This window comes from Phyllobates terribilis, unplaced genomic scaffold (genome assembly GCF_046119375.1).
Source record: "Phyllobates terribilis strain yellow unplaced genomic scaffold, ASM4611937v1 Scaffold_5__5_contigs__length_657084704, whole genome shotgun sequence".
Taxonomy (NCBI): domain Eukaryota; kingdom Metazoa; phylum Chordata; class Amphibia; order Anura; family Dendrobatidae; genus Phyllobates; species Phyllobates terribilis.
In genome coordinates this window covers 288,798,812-288,823,176 of record NW_027362765.1, presented here as the reverse complement: position 1 = coordinate 288,823,176, position 24,365 = coordinate 288,798,812, and the positions used below count along the sequence as shown (strand labels likewise).

The window sequence follows — 24,365 nt, the reverse complement described above, 5'->3', positions numbered from 1 at the left end:
AGTTCTTCAATACAAAAAGTGAAACTTATATATTATTTAGAGTCAATACAAACAGAGTGATCTATTTCAAGTGTTTATTTCTGTTAATGTTGATGATTATGGCTTACTGACACATTCAGTAAAAATTTCATAACAATCTGTCCAGATCATTTCTCTCATTACCCCTTGTGTGAATTAAGACTGACTCTAAATAGCATTTTAGTGGAAAATCCTTAAATTTTTCATTTTCATGGCCCAATCCTATAAAATTCCATGAAGTAGTTTGTGGGTTAAAAATGCTCAGCCCTAGGTGAATTCCTAATGAGGTTCGGTTTCCCAAATGTGGTCATTTGTGGGTGTTTTGGCACTTCAGGGGCTCTATAAATGCAATATGGTGTCAAAATTCACACACCAAAAATTAAATGATGCTCTTTGCTTACAAAGTTTTGCCATGTGCCCAAACAATATTTTTTTGACCACATAGGGAGGGGGGGTGGGGTTACTTGCATTCAAAAGAAACTGTATAACAAATTATGGGGTGTATTTTCTCCTATTACCCCTTGTGAAAATTACAAATTTGGTGCTAAACATTTTACCATAAAAAATATAACATTTTTCGTTTTCACATCTAAAGTCCTGTGAATCACCTATATGTTAAAAATGATCAACACGCCCCTAGATGAATTTCTTGAGGGGTCTAAAATGGGGGTTTGAAGATTCTGCTGTTTAGGCATGTCAGGGGCGGTGCAAATGCGACATAACGTCCACAATCTATTCCAGCCAAATTTGCGCTCCCAAAGTCAAATAGTGCTGCTTCATTTCCATGCCCTGCCATATGCCCAAACATTCACTGTGTTCGGATAGAAATTCTGTAACAAATTATGTTGGCTATACCCCTTGTGAAAAATTAGAAACTTGGGGTTAAAGGGAATTTGTCAAAGTTTTTGCCACCTATTCTAAGAGCTGCATAATGTAGAAAGTGACGCGATTACAGTGATGTGTCACTTATTGGGCTGCTTGCTACAGTTTTGATAAAAATCACAGTTTTATCAGAAGGAGATTATCATTAGAGGACTAGTAAAACAACTGTCAGGTAGTCAAGCATATTCATGAGCTCTGTAAAACTCCACCCTCACAACTGATTGTATACTTTATATAGGCAGAAAGCTGCCAGTGAAAGCTGCCAATCAGTGGTGTGGGTGGGGTTATCCAGAGCTCAGCATTCAGAGAACTGCTAAATCTGCAGCACAGAAAACAGGGGATTTTATCAAATCAGCAATCAGCTCAATCAGTGATACATCGCTAGAATCTAGGTCTTTGTCCCTACATTAATTATGCTGCTCTCAATTGGGGTAGCAAAAACCTGGTGACAAATTCCCTTTAAAACAGCATTTTACTAGATAAAACACATTTTTTGTTTTCACATCAAAATGTTATGTTCATTGAAGAATTGTTCGGTTAAAAATACTCAACACACATCTAGATAAATTCCTTGAGGGGTCTGGTTTCCAAAATGGGGTAATTTTTGGGGAATTTCTGTTTTGGCATGTCAGGGGTCCCCCAAATGCAACATGGTATCTATTCCAGCCAAATTTATGCTCCAACAATCAAATAGTGAGCCCTGCAGTGTGATCAAACAGCAGTATTTGACCACATATAGGATATTGCCACATTCAGGAGAAATTGTGCAAGATTTTTTGTGGTCCATTTTCTCCTAATGGTCTCTGTGAAAATTAAAAATTTGCGGTTAAAGCTATATTTTAGTGTAAAAAATATAATGTTTCATTTTTTTGCATATCACATTGCCTTAATTCCTGTGTTGCACCTGCAGGGTTAACAAATTTCAGGATAGCAGTTTTGAATAATTGAAGTGTACAGTTTTTAAAGCACCACTCCAGCATTTTCTGTTCAGCGCTGAAGTGGCGCTTCAAATGTAAGCCTCCTGCCCCCGGTCATATACTCACCCTCCGGCATCTTCATAGTTTTTTCGGTGCTGCTTCGTTCCCCCTGCGTCATCTTCTTACAGTAGCTTCTGACTGACCGGAAGTCAGAAGCTACATCACACGCTCTCAATACAAGTCTATGAGAGTCAGAACGAGGCCAGAACGAGGATCTCATAGACTTGTATTGAAAAGTGACCTCCGCGCAGCTCCATGAAACACTGGAGCTACAGGCAGGTCACTTTTCGCCAGAGACCGACCGCAGCAGCAATGGAAACAGATGAAGGCGGCAGAAGGTGAGTATCAGGCAGGGACAGAGGATTCACATTTAAAAGCACCACTCCAGCAGTGCAATAAAAAATATATATAAAAAACACTGGAGTGGTGCTTTAAAATGGCATCATTTCTGGGGGGCGGGTTCGATTATGTAGGCCCCTCATAATCCCTTCATGTCTGAATAGGTCTGTAAAAAATACAATTTGTAAATTTCCTTGACAAAAATGAAAAGTTTATGTAAAATTTCAACCCTTCTAACATAACAAAAAAAGAAAAAAAAAGAAAGAAAAAAAAATGATGTTGACAAAGTAGACATATAGAAAGATTAGTTATTGACTATTGTGTGTGGTATGACCATCTGGTTTAAGGTATAAGCATTCAAAGTTTAAAAATAGCTAATTTTTTTAAAATTTCAACAAATTACAGATATTTTCACAAAAAGATACAACACATATTGACCTAAACTTACAGCTAACAAAATACAATGTGTCACAACAAACTTAGAACCACTGGAACATGTTAAAGCATTCCAGAGTTATTACCACATGAAGTGACATGTCAGAATTGATAAACAGACCTTGGTCATTAAAGGGGTTGTCCAGGATTTTCACGAAAGTCAGTCTATGTAACTGCAGGCTTGTGAATCATCACAGCACTCAGATTGTGCGCTGTGAGGATTCTTCTGTGCCTGCAGTGAGATCAGGCGGTCATATGATTGAAAGTGTGCAATATACATACTTCCGGCCACATTCCAACTAGACATGTGTGGCCTTGGTAAATACAAGTGAACTGAGCGAGGCCGCATATGTCTAGTTGGAATGTGGCAGAGAGTATGCATATTTCATGCTTGTGGTCACATAACCACCTGCTCTTGACACTGGCAAATCCCGACAGCCCACGCCATGAAGATTCACAAGTGTGAAGTCACTATGTCACACCACTGATTGGCAACTTTCTGTCCATGTACAGTGTATACAGAAAACTGCCAATTACTGGTGGGTACGTGGTTGTACAGACCTCATGACTACAACTACCTGGCAATACGTCTATTAGTCCTCTAATGATAATCTCCTGCTGATAAAACAGTGATTTTATCAAAACTACACTAAGCAGCCCAGGAAGTGACACACGGCTGAAATCAGGATCTGTTTTTACTTTATGCTGATCTCAGATTAAAAAAAACCTGGTGACAGATTCTGTTTAATTAGAGGCAAGGACTTTCAGCCACATCCTGGCCTTGGAAGTCACTGCATGTTGTAAGTTGGCAAAGTCAAGATGTGCGCTGCAACCTTAAGTTGCACCAAGACCTTGACACCTGGCCGGAAGTCCTGCCTGTAGTGAAGAGGTCGGAGATGCAGCATGCAACGACAGAAAGAAGAGGACAGGATGGTGGGCACCAATGCTGATGTGCCTGAAGAAAAGGAGAGACTACATATACAAAATAGAAGCAGAAGCTATGCAAGTATCATATGGATAGAAATGGAGAAAAACCAAAATGCTCCTCCAATGCTCCTGGTAATATGCAGGTGTATGTTGTCCTTGCATGACTGTAGTGTTTTGCACCTGTCTGCCTCGCGACCACTCAATTATAGAAAACACATGAGCGCTCGGCAGAGCAAGCACTCCGTTATATGAGAGAGCCTGCAGAGATGGCAGCCAACGAAATGGTTGGCACTATCGTTGTGCATCTGACAACCATCTAATGTATATGGCAGCTTTAAAGATGTTTCAGTTGGGCCCTTCACTCCCAATAACCACTAAAAATAGTAGGGCAAACAGTAAATAAAGTAGACAAAGGCTTTGCGATGAAAGTCATGTCGAGGAATGCACCGCACTACATCACCAGTAGCAGACCTCATAGTTATATATTGAAAAAGTTTATTTTGGCTCACACGATTACTTTGCTTTTATGGATTGTCATGTATCCTAATACTAAGCTTTGAGTCTCATTTGTTCTGCAATTTTGTTAAATTGGTGTAATTCACTAGCTACAGTGCTCTTCTAAGTCTTTAGATATCAGATACTGTTGTCGCCAGGTTACCTGGTGACAAATTGCAATTGAACTCTCTTCACTTACACATACAGTATTTTAACCAGGACTGTGGAGTCGGTAAGCCAAACCACCAACTCCGACTCATCAATTTCCATGACTTCTGACTTCACAGCACTGGTAGGAGGAGCTTCACTACTGAGCGTATACATAAAGTGCAGCATAGATTCATCTCACTGCCTCACTACTGAGCGTGTACATAAAGTGCAGCATAGATTCATCTCACTGCCTCACTACTGAGCGTGTACATAAAGTGCAGCACAGATTCATCTCACTGCCTCACTACTGAGCGTGTACATAAAGGGCAGCACAGATTCATCTCACTGCCTCACTACTGAGCGTGTACATAAAGTGCAGCACAGATTCATCTCACAGCCTCACTACTGAGCGTGTACATAAAGTGCAGCATAGATTCATCTCACTACTGAGCATGTACATAAAGTGCAGCATAGATTCATCTCACTGCCTCACTACTGAGCGTGTACATAAAGTGCAGCACAGATTCATCTCACTGCCTCACTACTGAGTGTGTACATAAAGTGCAGCACAGATTCATCTCACTGCCTCACTACTGAGCGTGTACATAAAGGGCAGCACAGATTCATCTCACTGCCTCACTACTGAGCGTGTACATAAAGGGCAGCACAGATTCATCTCACTGCCTCACTACTGAGCGTGTACATAAAGTGCAGCACAGATTCATCTCACTGCCTCACTACTGAGCGTGTACATAAAGTGCAGCACAGATTCATCTCACAGCCTCACTACTGAGCGTGTACATAAAGTGCAGTATAGATTCATCTCACTACTGAGCGTGTACATAAAGTGCAGCACAGATTCATCTCACAGCCTCACTACTGAGCATGTACATAAAGTGCAGCATAGATTCATCTCACTACTGAGCGTGTACATAAAGTGCAGCACAGATTCATCTCACTGCCTCACTACTGAGCGTGTACATAAAGGGCAGCACAGATTCATCTCACTGCCTCACTACTGAGCGTGTACATAAAGTGCAGCACAGATTCATCTCACTGCCTCACTACTGAGCGTGTACATAAAGTGCAGCACAGATTCATCTCACAGCCTCACTACTGAGCGTGTACATAAAGTGCAGCATAGATTCATCTCACTACTGAGCGTGTACATAAAGTGCAGCATAGATTCATCTCACTGCCTCACTACTGAGCGTGTACATAAAGTGCAGCACAGATTCATCTCACTACTGAGCGTGTACATAAAGTGCAGCACAGATTCATCTCACTACTGAGCATGTACATAAAGTGCAGCACAGATTCATCTCACTGCCTCACTACTGAGCGTGTACATAAAGTGCAGCACAGATTCATCTCACTGCCTCACTACTGAGCGTGTACATAAAGTGCAGCACAGATTCATCTCACTGCCTCACTACTGAGCGTGTACATAAAGTGCAGCACAGATTCATCTCACAGCCTCACTACTGAGCGTGTACATAAAGTGCAGCACAGATTTATCTCACTGCCTCACTACTGAGCGTGTACATAAAGTGCAGCACAGATTCATCTCACTGCTTCACTACTGAGCGTGTACATAAAGTGCAGCACAGAATCATCTCACTGCCTCACTACTGAGCGTGTACATAAAGTGCAGCACAGATTCATCTCACTGCCTCACTACTGAGCATGTACATAAAGTGCAGCACAGATTCATCTCACTGCCTCACTACTGAGCATGTACATAAAGTGCAGCACAGATTCATCTCACTGCCTCACTACTGAGCATGTACATAAAGTGCAGCACAGATTCATCTCACTACCTCACTACTGAGAGTGTACATAAAGTGCAGCACAGATTCATCTCACAGCCTCACTACTGAGCATGTACATAAAGTGCAGCACAGATTCATCTCACTGCCTCACTACTGAGCGTGTACATAAAGTGCAGCACAGATTCATCTCACTGCCTCACTACTGAGCGTGTACATAAAGTGTAGCACAGATTCATCTCACTGCCTCACTACTGAGCGTGTACATAAAGTGCAGCACAGATTCATCTCACTACTGAGCGTGTAAAGTGCAGCACAGATTCATCTCACAGCCTCACTACTGAGCGTGTACATAAAGTGCAGCACAGATTCATCTCACTACCTCACTACTGAGCGTGTACATAAAGTGCAGCACAGATTCATCTCACAGCCTCACTACTGAGCGTGTACATAAAGTGCAGCACAGATTCATCTCACTGCCTCACTACTGAGCGTGTACATAAAGAGCAGCACAGATTCATCTCACTGCTTCACTACTGAACGTGTACATAAAGTGCAGCACAGAATCATCTCACTGCCTCACTACTGAGCGTGTACATAAAGTGCAGCACAGATTCATCTCACTGCCTCACTACTGAGCATGTACATAAAGTGCAGCACAGATTCATCTCACTGCCTCACTACTGAGCATGTACATAAAGTGCAGCACAGATTCATCTCACTGCCTCACTACTGAGCGTGTACATAAAGTGCAGCACAGATTCATCTCACTGCCTCACTACTGAGCGTGTACATAAAGTGCAGCACAGATTCATCTCACTGCCTCACTACTGAGCGTGTACATAAAGTGCAGCACAGATTCATCTCACTGCCTCACTACTGAGCGTGTACATAAAGTGCAGCACAGATTCATCTCACTGCCTCACTACTGAGCATGTACATAAAGTGCAGCACAGATTCATCTCTCTACTGAGCGTGTACATAAAGTGCAGCACAGAGTCATCTCACTGCCTCACTACTGAGCGTGTACATAAAGTGCAGCACAGATTCATCTCACTGCCTCACTACTGAGCGTGTACATAAAGTGCAGCACAGATTCATCTCATTGCCTCACTACTGAGCATGTACATAAAGTGCAGCACAGATTCATCTCACTACTGAGCGTGTACATAAAGTGCAGCACAGATTCATCTCACAGCCTCACTACTGAGCATGTACATAAAGTGCAGCACAGATTCATCTCACTGCCTCACTACTGAGCGTGTACATAAAGTGCAGCACAGATTCATCTCACTGCCTCACTACTGAGCATGTACATAAAGTGCAGCACAGATTCATCTCACTACTGAGCGTGTACATAAAGTGCAGCACAGATTCATCTCACTACTGAGCGTGTACATAAAGTGCAGCACAGATTCATCTCACTACTGAGCATGTACATAAAGTGCAGCATAGATTCATCTCACTGCCTCACTACTGAGCGTGTACATAAAGTGCAGCATAGATTCATCTCACTGCCTCACTACTGAGCGTGTACATAAAGTGCAGCACAGATTCATCTCACTACTGAGCGTGTACATAAAGTGCAGCACAGATTCATCTCACTACTGAGCATGTACATAAAGTGCAGCATAGATTCATCTCACTGCCTCACTACTGAGCATGTACATAAAGTGCAGCACAGATTCATCTCACTGCCTCACTACTGAGCGTGTACATAAAGTGCAGCACAGATTCATCTCACTGCCTCACTACTGAGCGTGTACATAAAGTGCAGCACAGATTCATCTCACTACTGAGCATGCACATAAAGTGCAGCACAGATTCATCTCACTGCCTCACTACTGAGCATGTACATAAAGTGCAGCACAGATTCATCTCACTGCCTCACTACTGAGCATGTACATAAAGTGCAGCACAGATTAATCTCACTGCCTCACTACTGAGCGTGTACATAAAGTGCAGCACAGATTCATCTCACTACTGAGCATGTACATAAAGTGCAGCACAGATTCATCTCACTGCCTCACTACTGAGCATGTACATAAAGTGCAGCACAGATTCATCTCACTGCCTCACTACTGAGCATGTACATAAAGTGCAGCACAGATTCATCTCACTACTGAGCATGTACATAAAGTGCAGCACAGATTCATCTCACTGCTTCACTACTGAGCGTGTACATAAAGTGCAGCACAGATTCATCTCACTGCCTCACTACTGAGCGTGTACATAAAGTGCAGCACAGATTCATCTCAATACTGAGCATGTACATAAAGTGCAGCACAGATTCATCTCACTGCCTCACTACTGAGCATGTACATAAAGTGCAGCACAGATTCATCTCACTGCCTCACTACTGAGCGTGTACATAAAGTGCAGCACAGATTCATCTCACTGCCTCACTACTGAGCGTGTACATAAAGTGCAGCACAGATTCATCTCACTGCCTCACTACTCAGCGTGTACATAAAGTGCAGCACAGATTCATCTCACTACCTCACTACTGAGCGTGTACATAAAGTGCAACACAGATTCATCTCACTGCCTCACTACTGAGTGTGTACATAAAGTGCAGCACAGATTCATCTCACTACTGAGCGTGTATATAAAGTGCAGCACAGATTCATCTCACTGCCTCACTACTGAGCGTGTACATAAAGTGCAGCACAGATTCATCTCACTGCCTCACTAAGCGTGTACATAAAGTGCAGCACAGATTCATCTCACTGCCTCACTACTGAGCGTGTACATCAAGTGCAGCACAGATTCATCTCACTACTGAGCATGTACATAAAGTGCAGCACAGATTCATCTCACTGCCTCACTACTGAGCATGTACATAAAGTGCAGCACAGATTCATCTCACTGCCTCACTACTGAGCATGTACATAAAGTGCAGCACAGATTCATCTCACTGCCTCACTACTGAGCGTGTACATAAAGTGCAGCACAGATTCATCTCACTGCCTCACTACTGAGCGTGTACATAAAGTGCAGCACAGATTCATCTCACTACTGAGCATGTACATAAAGTGCAGCACAGATTCATCTCACTGCTTCACTACTGAGCGTGTACATAAAGTGCAGCACAGATTCATCTCACTGCCTCACTACTGAGCGTGTACATAAAGTGCAGCACAGATTCATCTCAATACTGAGCATGTACATAAAGTGCAGCACAGATTCATCTCACTGCCTCACTACTGAGCATGTACATAAAGTGCAGCACAGATTCATCTCACTGCCTCACTACTGAGCGTGTACATAAAGTGCAGCACAGATTCATCTCACTGCCTCACTACTGAGCGTGTACATAAAGTGCAGCACAGATTCATCTCACTGCCTCACTACTGAGCGTGTACATAAAGTGCAGCACAGATTCATCTCACTACCTCACTACTGAGCGTGTACATAAAGTGCAACACAGATTCATCTCACTGCCTCACTACTGAGTGTGTACATAAAGTGCAGCACAGATTCATCTCACTACTGAGCGTGTATATAAAGTGCAGCACAGATTCATCTCACTGCCTCACTACTGAGCGTGTACATAAAGTGCAGCACAGATTCATCTCACTGCCTCACTACTGAGCGTGTACATCAAGTGCAGCACAGATTCATCTCACTACTGAGCATGTACATAAAGTGCAGCACAGATTCATCTCACTGCCTCACTACTGAGCATGTACATAAAGTGCAGCACAGATTCATCTCACTGCCTCACTACTGAGCATGTACATAAAGTGCAGCACAGATTCATCTCACTGCCTCACTACTGAGCGTGTACATAAAGTGCAGCACAGATTCATCTCACTGCCTCACTACTGAGCGTGTACATAAAGTGCAGCACAGAATCATCTCACTACTGAGCATGTACATAAAGTGCAGCACAGATTCATCTCACTGCTTCACTACTGAGCGTGTACATAAAGTGCAGCACAGATTCATCTCACTGCCTCACTACTGAGCGTGTACATAAAGTGCAGCACAGATTCATCTCACTGCCTCACTACTGAGCGTGTACATAAAGTGCAGCACAGATTCATCTCACTACTGAGCATGTACATAAAGTGCAGCACAGATTCATCTCACTGCCTCACTACTGAGCGTGTACATAAAGTGCAGCACAGATTCATCTCACTACTGAGCATGTACATAAAGTGCAGCACAGATTCATCTCACTGCCACACTACTGAGCATGTACATAAAATGCAGCACAGATTCATCTCACTGCCTCACTACTGAGCGTGTACATAAAGTGCAGCACAGATTCGTCTCACTGCCTCACTACTGAGCGTGTACATAAAGTGCAGCACAGATTCATCTCACTACTGAGCATGTACATAAAGTGCAGCACAGATTCATCTCACTGCCTCACTACTGAGCGTGTACATAAAGTGCAGCACAGATTCATCTCACTGCCTCACTACTGAGCGTGTACATAAAGTGCAGCACAGATTCATCTCACTGCCTCACTACTGAGCATGTACATAAAGTGCAGCACAGATTCATCTCACTGCCTCACTACTGAGCGTGTACATAAAGTGCAGCACAGATTCATCTCACTGCCTCACTGCTGAGCGTGTACATAAAGTGCAGCACAGATTCATCTCACTGCCTCACTACTGAGTGTGTACATAAAGTGCAGCACAGATTCATCTCACTGCCTCACTACTGAGCGTGTACATAAAGTGCAGCACAGATTCATCTCACTACTGAGCGTGTACATAAAGTGCAGCACAGATTCATCTCACAGCCTCACTACTGAGCGTGTACATAAAGTGCAGCATAGATTCATCTCACTGCCTCACTACTGAGCATGTACATAAAGTGCAGCACAGATTCATCTCACTGCCTCACTACTGAGCGTGTACATAAAGTGCAGCACAGATTCATCTCACTGCCTCACTACTGAGCGTGTACATAAAGTGCAGCACAGATTCATCTCACTACTGAGCATGCACATAAAGTGCAGCACAGATTCATCTCACTGCCTCACTACTGAGCATGTACATAAAGTGCAGCACAGATTCATCTCACTGCCTCACTACTGAGCATGTACATAAAGTGCAGCACAGATTAATCTCACTGCCTCACTACTGAGCGTGTACATAAAGTGCAGCACAGATTCATCTCACTACTGAGCATGTACATAAAGTGCAGCACAGATTCATCTCACTGCCTCACTACTGAGCATGTACATAAAGTGCAGCACAGATTCATCTCACTGCCTCACTACTGAGCATGTACATAAAGTGCAGCACAGATTCATCTCACTACTGAGCATGTACATAAAGTGCAGCACAGATTCATCTCACTGCTTCACTACTGAGCGTGTACATAAAGTGCAGCACAGATTCATCTCACTGCCTCACTACTGAGCGTGTACATAAAGTGCAGCACAGATTCATCTCAATACTGAGCATGTACATAAAGTGCAGCACAGATTCATCTCACTGCCTCACTACTGAGCATGTACATAAAGTGCAGCACAGATTCATCTCACTGCCTCACTACTGAGCGTGTACATAAAGTGCAGCACAGATTCATCTCACTGCCTCACTACTGAGCGTGTACATAAAGTGCAGCACAGATTCATCTCACTGCCTCACTACTGAGCGTGTACATAAAGTGCAGCACAGATTCATCTCACTACCTCACTACTGAGCGTGTACATAAAGTGCAACACAGATTCATCTCACTGCCTCACTACTGAGTGTGTACATAAAGTGCAGCACAGATTCATCTCACTACTGAGCATGTACATAAAGTGCAGCACAGATTCATCTCACTGCCTCACTACTGAGCATGTACATAAAGTGCAGCACAGATTCATCTCACTGCCTCACTACTGAGCGTGTACATAAAGTGCAGCACAGATTCATCTCACTGCCTCACTACTAAGCGTGTACATAAAGTGCAGCACAGATTCATCTCACTGCCTCACTACTGAGCGTGTACATCAAGTGCAGCACAGATTCATCTCACTACTGAGCATGTACATAAAGTGCAGCACAGATTCATCTCACTGCCTCACTACTGAGCATGTACATAAAGTGCAGCACAGATTCATCTCACTGCCTCACTACTGAGCATGTACATAAAGTGCAGCACAGATTCATCTCACTGCCTCACTACTGAGCGTGTACATAAAGTGCAGCACAGATTCATCTCACTGCCTCACTACTGAGCGTGTACATAAAGTGCAGCACAGATTCATCTCACTACTGAGCATGTACATAAAGTGCAGCACAGATTCATCTCACTGCCTCACTACTGAGCGTGTACATAAAGTGCAGCACAGATTCATCTCACTACTGAGCATGTACATAAAGTGCAGCACAGATTCATCTCACTGCCTCACTACTGAGCATGTACATAAAATGCAGCACAGATTCATCTCACTGCCTCACTACTGAGCGTGTACATAAAGTGCAGCAGATTCATCTCACTGCCTCACTACTGAGCGTGTACATAAAGTGCAGCACAGATTCGTCTCACTGCCTCACTACTGAGCGTGTACATAAAGTGCAGCACAGATTCATCTCACTACTGAGCATGTACATAAAGTGCAGCACAGATTCATCTCACTGCCTCACTACTGAGCGTGTACATAAAGTGCAGCACAGATTCATCTCACTGCCTCACTACTGAGCGTGTACATAAAGTGCAGCACAGATTCATCTCACTGCCTCACTACTGAGCATGTACATAAAGTGCAGCACAGATTCATCTCACTGCCTCACTACTGAGCGTGTACATAAAGTGCAGCACAGATTCATCTCACTGCCTCACTACTGAGCGTGTACATAAAGTGCAGCACAGATTCATCTCACTGCCTCACTACTGAGCGTGTACATAAAGTGCAGCACAGATTCATCTCACTGCCTCACTACTGAGCGTGTACATAAAGTGCAGCACAGATTCATCTCACTACTGAGCGTGTACATAAAGTGCAGCACAGATTCATCTCACAGCCTCACTACTGAGCGTGTACATAAAGTGCAGCACAGATTCATCTCACTGCCTCACTACTGAGAGTGTACATAAAGTGCAGCACAGATTCATCTCACTGCCTCACTACTGAGAGTGTACATAAAGTGCAGCACAGATTCATCTCACTGCCTCACTACTGAGCGTGTACATAAAGTGCAGCACAGATTCATCTCACTGCCTTACTACTGAGCGTGTACATAAAGTGCAGCACAGATTCATCTCACTGCCTCACTACTGAGCGTGTACATAAAGTGCAGCACAGATTCATCTCACTGCCTTACTACTGACCGTGTACATAAAGTGCAGCACAGATTCATCTCACTGCCTCACTACTGAGCGTGTACATAAAGTGCAGCACAGATTCATCTCACTGCCTCACTACTGAGCGTGTCCATAAAGTGCAGCAGATTCATCTCACTGCCTCACTACTGAGCGTGTACATAAAGTGCAGCACAGATTCATCTCACTACTGAGCGTGTAAAGTGCAGCACAGATTCATCTCACTACTGAGCGTGTACATAAAGTGCAGCACAGATTCATCTCACTGCCTCACTACTGAGCGTGTACATAAAGTGCAGCACAGATTCATCTCACTACTGAGCGTGTACATAAAGTGCAGCACAGATTCATCTCACTGCCTCACTACTGAGCGTGTACATAAAGTGCAGCACAGATTCATCTCACTGCCTCACTACTGAGCGTGTACATAAAGTGCAGCACAGATTAATCTCACTACTGAGAATGTACATAAAGTGCAGCACAGATTCATCTCACTGCCTCACTACTGAGCGTGTACATAAAGTGCAGCACAGATTCATCTCACTGCCTCACTACTGAGCGTGTACATAAAGTGCAGCAGATTCATCTCACTGCCTCACTACTGAGCGTGTACATAAAGTGCAGCACAGATTCATCTCATTGCCTCACTACTGAGCGTGTACATAAAGTGCAGCACAGATTCATCTCACTGCCTTACTACTGAGCGTGTACATAAAGTGCAGCACAGATTCATCTCACTGCCTCACTACTGAGCGTGTACATAAAGTGCAGCACAGATTCATCTCACTGCCTCACTACTGAGCGTGTACATAAAGTGCAGCACAGATTCATCTCACTACTGAGCGTGTACATAAAGTGCAGCACAGATTCATCTCACTGCCTCACTACTGAGCATGTACATAAAGTGCAGCACAGATTCATCTCACTGCCTAACTACTGAGCATGTACATAAAGTGCAGCACAGATTCATCTCACTGCCTCACTACTGAGCGTGTACATAAAGTGCAGCACAGATTCATCTCACTGCCTCACTACTGAGCGTGTACATAAAGTGCAGCACAGATTCATCTCACTGCCTCACTACTGAGCGTGTACATAAAGTGCAGCACAGATTCATCTCACTGCCTCACTACTGAGCGTGTACATAAAGTGCAGCACAGATTCATCTCACAGCCTCACTACTGAGCGTGTACATAAAGTGCAGCACAGATTCATCTCACTGCCTCACTACGGAGCATGTACATAAAGTGCAGCACAGATTCATCTCACTGCCTCACTACTGAGCATGTACAAAAAGTGCAGCACAGATTCATCTCACTACTGAGCGTGTACATAAAGTGCAGCACAGATTCATCCCACTACTGAGCGTGTACATAAAGTGCAGCACAGATTCATCTCACTACTGAGCATGTACATAAAGTGCAGCAAAGATTCATCTCACTGCCTCACTACTGAGCGTGTACATAAAGTGCAGCACAGATTCATCTCACTACTGAGCATGTACATAAAGTGCAGCACAGATTCATCTCACTGCCTCACTACTGAGCGTGTACATAAAGTGCAGCACAGATTCATCTCACTGCCTCACTACTGAGCGTGTACATAAAGTGCAGCAGATTCATCTCACTGCCTCACTACTGAGCGTGTACATCAAGTGCAGCACAGATTCATCTCACTACTGAGCATGTACATAAAGTGCAGCACAGATTCATCTCACTGCCTCACTACTGAGCATGTACATAAAGTGCAGCACAGATTCATCTCACTGCCTCACTACTGAGCGTGTACATAAAGTGCAGCACAGATTCATCTCACTGCCTCACTACTGAGCGTGTACATAAAGTGCAGCACAGATTCATCTCACTGCCTCACTACTGAGCGTGTACATCAAGTGCAGCACAGATTCATCTCACTACTGAGCATGTACATAAAGTGCAGCACAGATTTATCTCACTGCCTCACTACTGAGCATGTACATAAAGTGCAGCACAGATTCATCTCACTGCCTCACTACTGAGCGTGTACATAAAGTGCAGCACAGATTCATCTCACTGCCTCACTACTGAGCGTGTACATAAAGTGCAGCACAGATTCATCTCACTACTGAGCGTGTACATAAAGTGCAGCACAGATTCATCTCACTGCCTCACTACTGAGCATGTACATAAAGTGCAGCACAGATTCATCTCACTGCCTCACTACTGAGCATGTACATAAAGTGCAGCACAGATTCATCTCACTGCCTCACTACTGAGCGTGTACATAAAGTGCAGCACAGATTCATCTCACTGCCTCACTACTGAGCGTGTACATAAAGTGCAGCACAGATTCATCTCACTGCCTCACTACTGAGCGTGTACATAAAGTGCAGCACAGATTCATCTCACAGCCTCACTACTGAGCATGTACATAAAGTGCAGCAGATTCATCTCACTGCCTCACTACTGAGCGTGTATATAAAGTGCAGCACAGATTCATCTCACTGCCTCACTACTGAGCGTGTACATAAAGTGCAGCACAGATTCATCTCACTGACTCACTACTGAGCGTGTACATAAAGTGCAGCACAGATTCATCTCACTGCCTCACTACTGAGCGTGTACATAAAGTGCAGCACAGATTCATCTCACTGCCTCACTACTGAGCGTGTACATAAAGTGCAGCACAGATTCATCTCACTGCCTCACTACTGAGCGTGTACATAAAGTGCAGCACAGATTCATCTCACTGCCTCACTACTGAGCGTGTACATAAAGTGCAGCACAGATTCATCTCACAGCCTCACTACTGAGCGTGTACATAAAGTGCAGCACAGATTCATCTCACTGCCTCACTACTGAGCATGTACATAAAGTGCAGCACAGATTCATCTCACTGCCTCACTACTGAGCATGTACAAAAAGTGCAGCACAGATTCATCTCACTACTGAGCGTGTACATAAAGTGCAGCACAGATTCATCCCACTACTGAGCGTGTACATAAAGTGCAGCACAGATTCATCTCACTACTGAGCATGTACATAAAGTGCAGCACAGATTCATCTCACTGCCTCACTACTGAGCGTGTACATAAAGTGCAGCACAGATTCATCTCACTACTGAGCATGTACATAAAGTGCAGCACAGATTCATCTCACTGCCTCACTACTGAGCGTGTACATAAAGTGCAGCACAGATTCATCTCACTGCCTCACTACTGAGCGTGTACATAAAGTGCAGCACAGATTCATCTCACTGCCTCACTACTGAGCGTGTACATAAAGTGCAGCACAGATTCATCTCACGGCCTCACTACTGAGCATGTACATAAAGTGCAGCACAGATTCATCTCACTGCCTCACTGTTATGCACACGCCCGGGCTAAGCGGCGTGTGCGTGTGATTGGTAGTGATTCCACTGGACCGTGCCGGAGAGTGAATGCCTGGAGGGGCGTGACTAAGTATTCACCCGATCCGACCAGGGTCGCACGACGGCATACGACGCCAGTGCACCAAGGAGGAACCGAGCAGAGGGACCAGGTGCTACTCCAGGACAGACCCCGGACACGGCTGTTGACCCACACAGGGGAATACAGGAACAGGCTGGTAGGCTGGCACACAGACTGGAGGGTATAGGCAGGCACGACTGGTATGCAGGCAGGGGGGTAAAGGCAAGCACAGCTAGAGTGCAGACAGGGAGGCACTAGCAGGTAGGAACACAGGCGGGATAGGACCCAGTACACACCGGGACTCAGGAACAATACAGGCAGAGGGTTACAGGCAAGCACAGCTAGAGTGCAGACAAGGCTGAGAAGGGAGGACAGGGCTCTGTACACACGGAACAGACAGGAAGGGAAAGACAGAGCCAGATACTCACACAGTACTTGCAGAGACAACAAGCAGGAGTTAGGTACGAGTTCAGACTCTGCAGAAAAAGGAAGGGAACGGACATAGAGGCAAAACAGGTAAAGGACAGGAGAGAGTTCAGACTGGAACTGAGTGTACGGAGGAGACCGACACTGCAGAGGGATACAGGAGCGGGTCTGGGAATACGGCCCCCAGAGAGGCGGAACGAACAGGCAAGGAGCGTGTTCAGACAGGACAGACCAGACGCAGGAGCGGGTCTAGGAAATCGGCCACTAGAAGGCGGAACGAACAGGCAAGGAGCGTGTTCAGACAGGTCAGACAAGATACAGGAACGGGTCTAGGTAATCGGCCCCTAGAAGGCAGGAGGAACAGGCTAGGAGCGTGTTCAGACAGGACAGACAAGAGAACACAGAAAGGACTCAGTTCAGACACGGGAGCTGATACCGCAAAGCAGGAGACATACAGGACTCAGTTCAGACACGGGAACTGATACAAAAAGCAGGAGACAAGAGACGGGACCTGGCACCTTCAGAGTGCAAGCACACACTGAAGGAAACACTATGCTCAGGCAGGGATAGAAGGGAGCTGCTGAGCTATATACCAAGTGACAGACAGCAATAGGCTGAGGACGCACAAGGGGTGTGACCCACAGCAGGTACAAAAGGCAGGAAGTGATCGGGCGCCGCCCTTAAGCAGCAGAAACAGACACAAACAGACAGCATGGAGGGAAGCCAGAGAGACATTCTGGACAGGAGATCAAGTGCGCCCTCTTGCACAGTGGGAGATGGACCACCATGCAAGGACGCCGCCAGGTATGTTACAGTACCTCCCCCCTTACGCCCCCTCTTCTTCAGGCCTGCCAGAATCTTCCGCAGGGAATTCGAGGGCCAGTCGTTCACTGGGTTGGAGGGGGACAGAGACTTAAGGGTAATCTCTGCTTCGAGGTACATCTTGTCAAGCTTACAGGAAGAAATAGACGGGTTATCACGTACATAATGAGGAAAAGTCACTGTCTCTTTGTTATCTGGTGGTATCCCGGAGGATTCAGGAAACAACTGGAGGTCCTCCGCCGGGTCAGAAGAGTGCAGAGGCTCAGAGAAAACAACTGCTTCAGAGTACACTAGGTCGGACTCACTGGAGGAAGCAGGCGAGGTATCGGGTACCGAGTATAGGAAAGTCTCTGTCCATTCACCACCAGGTGGCACCCCGAAGGGTTCTGGAGACAGCTGGCGGTCCTCCGCCTGGTCAGAGGGGTGTTGTTATGCACACGCCCGGGCTAAGCGGCGTGTGCGTGTGATTGGTAGTGATTCCACTGGACCGTGCCGGAGAGTGAATGCCTGGAGGGGCGTGACTAGGTATTCACCCGATCCGACCAGGGTCGCACGACGGCATACGACGCCAGTGCACCAAGGAGGAACCAAGCAGAGGGACCAGGTGCTACTCCAGGACAGACCCCGGACACGGCTGTTGACCCACACAGGGGAATACAGGAACAGGCTGGTAGGCTGGCACACAGACTGGTGGGTATAGGCAGGCACGACTGGTATGCAGGCAGGCGGGTATGCAGGCAGGGGGGTAAAGACAAGCACAGCTAGAGTGCAGACAGGGAGGCACTAGCAGGTAGGAACACAGGCGGGATAGGACCCAGTACACACCGGGACTCAGGAACAATACAGGCAGAGGGTTACAGGCAAGCACAGCTAGAGTGCAGACAAGGCTGAGCAGGGAGGACAGGGCTCTGTTCACACGGAACAGACAGGAAGGGAAAGACAGAGCCAGATACTCACACAGTACTTGCAGAGACAACAAGCAGGAGTTAGGTACGAGTTCAGACTCTGCAGAAAAAGGAAGGGAACGGACATAGAGGCAAAACAGGTAAAGGACAGGAGAGAGTTCAGACTGGAACTGAGTGTACGGAGGAGACCGACACTGCAGAGGGATACAGGAGCGGGTCTGGGAATACGGCCCCCAGAGAGGCGAAACGAACAGGCAAGGAGCGTGTTCAGACAGGACAGACCAGACGCAGGAGCGGGTCTAGGAAATCGGCCACTAGAAGGCGGAACGAACAGGCAAGGAGCGTGTTCAGACAGGACAGACCAGAGAACACAAAAAGGACACAGTTCAGACACGGGAGCTGATACCGCAAAGCAGGAGACATACAGGACTCAGTTCAGACACGGGAGCTGAAACCGCAAAGCAGGAGACATACAGGACTCAGTTCAGACACGGGAGCTGATACCGCAAAGCAGGAGACATACAGGACACAGTTCAGACACGGGAGCTGATACCGCAAAGCAGGAGACATACAGGACTCAGTTCAGACACGGGAACTGATACAAAAAGCAGGAGACAAGAGACGGGACCTGGCACCTTCAGAGTGCAAGCACACACTGAAGGAAACACTATGCTCAGGCAGGGATAGAAGGGAGCTGCTGAGCTATATACCAAGTGACAGACAGCAATAGGCTGAGGACGCACAAGGGGTGTGACCCACAGCAGGTACAAAAGGCAGGAAGTGATCGGGCGCCGCCCTTAAGCAGCAGAAACAGACACAAACAGACAGCATGGAGGGAAGCCAGAGAGACATTCTGGACAGGAGATCAAGTGCGCCCTCTTGCACAGTGGGAGATGGACCACCATGCAAGGACGCCGCCAGGTATGTTACAGTACCTCCCCCCTTACGCCCCCTCTTCTTCAGGCCTGCCAGAATCTTCCGCAGGGAATTCGAGGGCCAGTCGTTCACTGGGTTGGAGGGGGACAGAGACTTAAGGGTAATCTCTGCTTCGAGGTACATCTTGTCAAGCTCACAGGAAGAAATAGACGGATTATCAGGTACATAATGAGGAAAAGTCACTGTCTCTTTGTTATCTGGTGGTATCCCGGAGGATTCAGGAAACAACTGGAGGTCCTCCGCCGGGTCAGAAGAGTGCAGAGGCTCAGAGAAAACAACTGCTTCAGAGTACACTAGGTCGGACTCACTGGAGGAAGCAGGCGAGGTATCGGGTACCGAGTATAGGAAAGTCCCTGTCCATTCACCACCAGGTGGCACCCCGAAGGGTTCTGGAGACAGCTGGCGGTCCTCCGCCTGGTCAGAAGGGTGTAGAGACTCACGGGTAACCTCTGCTTCAGAGTACACTAGGTCGGACTCACTGGAGGAAGCAGGCGAGGTATCGGGTACCGAGTATAGGAAAGTCTCTGTCCATTCACCACCAGGTGGCACCCCGAAGGGTTCTGGAGACAGCTGGCGGTCCTCCGCCTGGTCAGAGGGGTGTAGAGACTCACGGGTAACCTCTGCTTCAGAGTACACTAGGTCGGACTCACTGGACGAAGCAAGCGAGGTATCAGATCCAGGATATAGGAAAGTCTCTGTCCATTCACCACCAGGTGGCACCCCGAAGGATTCTGAACACAACTGGAGGTCCTCCGCCTGGTCGGAGGGGTGTAGAGACTCAGGAGTAACCTCTGCTTCGGAGTACACTAAGTTGGACTCACTGGACGAAGCAAGCGAGGTATCAGATCCAGGATATAGGAAAGTCTCTGTCCATTCACCACCAGGTGGCACCCCGAAGGATTCTGAACACAACTGGAGGTCCTCCGCCTGGTCGGAGGGGTGTAGAGACTCAGGAGTAACCTCTGCTTCGGAGTACACTAAGTTGGACTCACTGGACGAAGCGAGCGAGGTATCAGGTACAGAGTATAGGAGAGTCTCTGTCCTTTCGCTACCAGGTAGCACCCCGAAGGGTTCAGGAGACAACTGGAGATCCTCCGCCTGGTCGGAGGGGTGTAGAGACTCGGAGGTAACTACCACTTTGGGGTACCCATTGTCAGGCTCACAGGACGAAGCGGACAAAGTATTGAGTACCGGGTGTAGAGAAGTCTCTCTCCATTTGTCATCGAGTGGTATCCCGGAGGGTTCAGGAGGCAACAGGGGATCCTCCGCCAGGTAGTAGAGGTGCACAGACTCTGAGGTAACCACAGCTTTGGAGCATCCTTGGACATGCACACCGGTTAAAGAGAAAGAAGCATCTGATGCCGGGTGCAGGAAGTTCTCCTGTGTGGAGTCTGGATGGGCAGAAGTCTCTTCGGCCAGGAGAACTGGTGCACTACCCACGCACATTACCCATTGGGGTTTCTCCGGGATACAGGGAGATGAAGCTTCAGTAGGGACTTCAAGGTTGGGGTCAAGAGGTCTCAGGGAGGACAGACCCTGGCGTGACGGCTTGCCTCTAAGTCTAGCACGTCTGGACTGCCTCTTGAGGTTGAGAGAAGTATTCCGGAAAGCGTAGTCACCCTGTGAGGATTCTGGGTGGGCAGTAGTCTCATTGGGCTGGAGGACTATTGCGCTACCCACACACATTACCCGTCGGGGCTGCTCCGGGATATTGGGAAGTGAAGCTTCAGCAGGGGCTTCAGAGTTAGGGTCCTCGAAGACCATACGAAAGGCCACCAGGAAGGCCTGCAGGTCAAGGATGACAGGATCCCATGCTTCCCATAGGGGGGTGACCCATTTCAAGGCATCACCCGCTAGGTAGTCAATCATAAAGGCCACTTTAGCCCAATCGGAAGGAAAATAGAGAGGGTAGGCCTTAAAGTGTAGCATGCATTGCTCCACAAATGCACGACACTGTCTTGGATCCCCATAGTAACGTGGCGGATCCGCAGGAACGAGAGCTGATAGATCCATCTGGACGGGTGCGTAATTCGCCTGGAACTCAGCTAAAGGGGGGAAAAAAATTTATTTATTTATTTTAATGCATGTATTCGCTGGAAAAACTTCTCAAAGAGCGAAGGCCGTGGGGCTCAACGGGAACCATGGCCTGAGCATGCTGTTATGCACACGCCCGGGCTAAGCGGCGTGTGCGTGTGATTGGTAGTGATTCCACTGGACCGTGCCGGAGAGTGAATGCCTGGAGGGGCGTGACTAGGTATTCACCCGATCCGACCAGGGTCGCACGACGGCATACGACGCCAGTGCACCAAGGAGGAACCGAGCAGAGGGACCAGGTGCTACTCCAGGACAGACCCCGGACACGGCTGTTGACCCACACAGGGGAATACAGGAACAGGCTGGTAGGCTGGCACACAGACTGGTGGGTATAGGCAGGCACGACTGGTATGCAGGCAGGCGGGTATGCAGGCAGGCGGGTAAAGACAAGCACAGCTAGAGTGCAGACAGGGAGGCACTAGCAGGTAGGAACACAGGCGGGTTAGGACCCAGTACACACCGGGACTCAGGAACAATACAGGCAGAGGGTTACAGGCAAGCACAGCTAGAGTGCAGACAAGGCTGAGCAGGGAGGACAGGGCTCTGTTCACACGGAACAGACAGGAAGGGAAAGACAGAGCCAGATACTCACACAGTACTTGCAGAGACAACAAGCAGGAGTTAGGTACGAGTTCAGACTCTGCAGAAAAAGGAAGGGAACGGACATAGAGGCAAAACAGGTAAAGGACAGGAGAGAGTTCAGACTGGAACTGAGTGTACGGAGGAGACCGACACTGCAGAGGGATACAGGAGCGGGTCTGGGAATACGGCCCCCAGAGAGGCGAAACGAACAGGCAAGGAGCGTGTTCAGACAGGACAGACCAGACGCAGGAGCGGGTCTAGGAAATCGGCCACTAGAAGGCGGATCGAACAGGCAAGGAGCGTGTTCAGACAGGACAGACCAGAGAACACAAAAAGGACACAGTTCAGACACGGGAGCTGATACCGCAAAGCAGGAGACATACAGGACTCAGTTCAGACACGGGAGCTGAAACCACAAAGCAGGAGACATACAGGACTCAGTTCAGACACGGGAGCTGATACCGCAAAGCAGGAGACATACAGGACTCAGTTCAGACACGGGAACTGATACAAAAAGCAGGAGACAAGAGACGGGACCTGGCACCTTCAGAGTGCAAGCACACACTGAAGGAAACACTATGCTCAGGCAGGGATAGAAGGGAGCTGCTGAGCTATATACCAAGTGACAGACAGCAATAGGCTGAGGACGCACAAGGGGTGTGACCCACAGCAGGTACAAAAGGCAGGAAGTGATCGGGCGCCGCCCTTAAGCAGCAGAAACAGACACAAACAGACAGCATGGAGGGAAGCCAGAGAGACATTCTGGACAGGAGATCAAGTGCGCCCTCTTGCACAGTGGGAGATGGACCACCATGCAAGGACGCCGCCAGGTATGTTACAGGTGTAGAGACTCACGGGTAACCTCTGCTTCAGAGTACACTAGGTCGGACTCACTGGAGGAAGCAGGCGAGGTATCAGATCCAGGATATAGGAAAGTCTCTGTCCATTCACCACCAGGTGGCACCCCGAAGGATTCTGAACACAACTGGAGGTCCTCCACCTGGTCGGAGGGGTGTAGAGACTCAGGAGTAACCTCTGCTTCGGAGTACACTAAGTTGGACTCACTGGACGAAGCGAGCGAGGTATCAGGTACAGAGTATAGGAGAGTCTCTGTCCTTTCGCTACCAGGTAGCACCCCGAAGGGTTCAGGAGACAACTGGAGATCCTCCGCCTGGTCGGAGGGGTGTAAAGACTCGGAGGTAACTACCACTTTGGGGTACCCATTGTCAGGCTCACAGGACGAAGCGGACAAAGTATTGAGTACCGGGTGTAGAGAAGTCTCTCTCCATTTGTCATCGAGTGGTATCCCGGAGGGTTCAGGAGGCAACAGGGGATCCTCCGCCAGGTAGCAGAGGTGCACAGACTCTGAGGTAACCACAGCTTTGGAGCATCCTTGGACATGCACACCGGTTAAAGAGAAAGAAGCATCTGATGCCGGGTGCAGGAAGTTCTCCTGTGTGGAGTCTGGATGGGCAGAAGTCTCTTCGGCCAGGAGAACTGGTGCACTACCCACGCACATTACCCATTGGGGTTTCTCCGGGATACAGGGAGATGAAGCTTCAGTAGGGACTTCAAGGTTGGGGTCAGGAGGTCTCAGGGAGGACAGACCCTGGCGTGACGGCTTGCCTCTAAGTCTAGCACGTCTGGACTGCCTCTTGAGGTTGAGAGAAGTATTCCGGAAAGCGTAGTCACCCTGTGAGGATTCTGGGTGGGCAGTAGTCTCATTGGGCTGGAGGACTATTGCGCTACCCACACACATTACCCGTCGGGGCTGCTCCGGGATATTGGGAAGTGAAGCTTCAGCAGGGGCTTCAGAGTTAGGGTCCTCGAAGACCATACGAAAGGCCACCAGGAAGGCCTGCAGGTCAAGGATGACAGGATCCCATGCTTCCCATAGGGGGGT

The 24,365-nt window shown here is 47.5% G+C and overlaps 1 protein-coding gene across 2 annotated transcripts in view; it reads right to left on the bottom strand.

Moving 5' to 3' along the window:
• Positions 1-24,365, bottom strand: part of LOC141272989 (uncharacterized) — a 62,223-nt gene that overhangs the window by 7,882 nt on the left and 29,976 nt on the right. The window lies entirely within an intron of this gene.